Raw genomic sequence first — 2296 nt, forward strand, 5'->3', positions numbered from 1 at the left:
CATATCTAGGATGGCACCCTTTTCTGAAACATTAACAGCAGGAATAGAACAAACATAGCATTAAACACCACCGTCTTCTTCTGGACCACATGCTACCACATTTTTTTAAATTTCAACAGCACCACAGAATAATCTGTGAGAGATGTTTTGTTATCTTTATATTGCTGGTGTTGTGGGACAGTGAAGGGACTTAGTAAGCAAAAGCTAATATCTCCCAGAAGAACATGGTGGAATTAGCATTCTGGATACAGAGTGTCATTGGAAGAACAGACATGGTAGAGAGGCAAAGTGAACCCTCTGGTTCCTACAAAGTGCACTTGAGTTATTGTAATACTTTGGGAGGTGCTGTGAGCCTCACTACCCAAAGTTACTACTAAAACACTGAAAAGCTTCCCGCTTTTTTTTTCACCCTTTTCTTTCTGTACCTGTTATTATTGTTGTTTTGCCTCACGAGTCTCTCTACATGTATACCAGCAAACTCGTTGGGCTCTGTCATTTAGTTGCATCCTGTAGGCATGATCAAACCATGAATTGTAGAAAACAAAACCAGAATCTACCCCATAAAGTTAGAGACCAAAAGATGGCCTTTACTTCTATTTTCAGAGTCCACTGCCAATGTCTAGGCTATGTATGTGGCTGTGTATGTGGTTATTGCTTTCACTCAACACTGCTTTAAATATCCGCTAGGTCTTATTCCATTAACAACTGTCCAAGGCACATTAAGTTCCAAGAGAAGCCATCCACCAACCTTTACCATATCCAACTTTTATCCATCCATAGAAGATTTCCCTACGTCCCCTTCTACATAAGTGACCTTTGAGTGGATTGGTGTCTAAACTTCCTTTACAATGAGATCTTCCTGTACTATCATAGCATGTAATATTTAAAAAAAAGAACTTTTGGCACATTTCTGATTTTTTTTTAATGCACCTAGGCTTACAAGCATATAAGAATCATAGAGCATTCCTTCGGCAAAGACCATGTTATGAGAGGTCATAAATGAAAAAATAAAACAAGAATTATGAAGAGATTATCTCTGGAAAAAATAACATTGCATCTAAATATCTCCCTGGTAATCTCTCAGTGTGTCCTCAATCATTTATCTGAGTAAAATAGGAAGGTAGAGAATAAAACTCAAAGAAGGGTATTTGGTACAAGAACTACCTATGAAATACAGAGGAGGTGGAAAGCCGTTAAAGCTGGAAAAGCTGAACCTCACATTAAATTATATACAGTCTCGCTATGGTGTGACGTCTTTTCTGCTCTTTCTTTTCAGAAGCATGACAAGTTTCCACGTTTCCACAGTATTATTAAAACGTATCCCTGAAATGTGGCCACAAATGTGGACCAGATACTGAAGTAATTTCGAACTGTCAGATAGTACACGGATCATTAACCGTTTTCAGGTAGAAAGTGTCCCCAAATGGATTTTGACATAAGTAAAGTTGAGAACATGATTCATGAGCATGTTCCAAAGGTTCTTTCTGGTTATTTAAAGGACTTCGATTGAATAGATTTTACCAGTTCATCTTTCCAAGCAAAGTCATAATTTTTAAAGGGCAGGAACAGTAAAGAGGAACAGGGAGGGAATCACCAGTGTCACTTTGAGGTAAATTATTAAGATATGTGACATTTTATGGCTTATAATTTTAAAGAAGATGATTATGAGAGGAATTGCGTTTCTTTAAAATTCATATGTAGGAACTCTAAGCCCCTTTGCTACACGACGTGACCGTATCTGGAGATAGGTTTTAAAGAAAGAGGTAATTTAACTAAAATGAGACTGTTAGAACGGGCTCTAATCCAACCCAAGTGGTATCCTTAAACGACCAGGAAATTGGAATGCACACAGGAAGGACCCCAGGCAGTGGAGAGAGGAGTCCTGTATAGGCTGGGGAGAGATGGTTTGAAGGAAAGCAAGGTTGCTGACACCTTGGCCTTGGACTAGAAGCCTTTAAAACTTGAGCTGTCATTTGGCCACACAATCCATAATGGTATGTTAAGACAGCTCTTGCCAACTAATACAAAAATACAGAAAATTTGGTAAAGGTACGAGTTCTTGGAATTCTTGGAAAACACAGTTTTCTGAACACTAAACTATTATTTTACATAACATCTTTAAAGGGTATTTGCTTCCTACAGTTAGAACATAAACACTTGTATTTTCATCAGCATTCAAAACTTACCTTGAAATTGACATAAACTCTGTGACTGAAATAATTATCTAGCCATATCTACAGTCTCACCAAAAAAGAAAAGTAGTTACTGGAATGAAAACAAAATACAGAAATATATA

This window comes from Alexandromys fortis, unplaced genomic scaffold (assembly GCF_014885135.2).
Source record: "Alexandromys fortis isolate MF-2015 unplaced genomic scaffold, M_Fortis_MF-2015_v1.1 scaffold_11, whole genome shotgun sequence".
Taxonomy (NCBI): domain Eukaryota; kingdom Metazoa; phylum Chordata; class Mammalia; order Rodentia; family Cricetidae; genus Alexandromys; species Alexandromys fortis.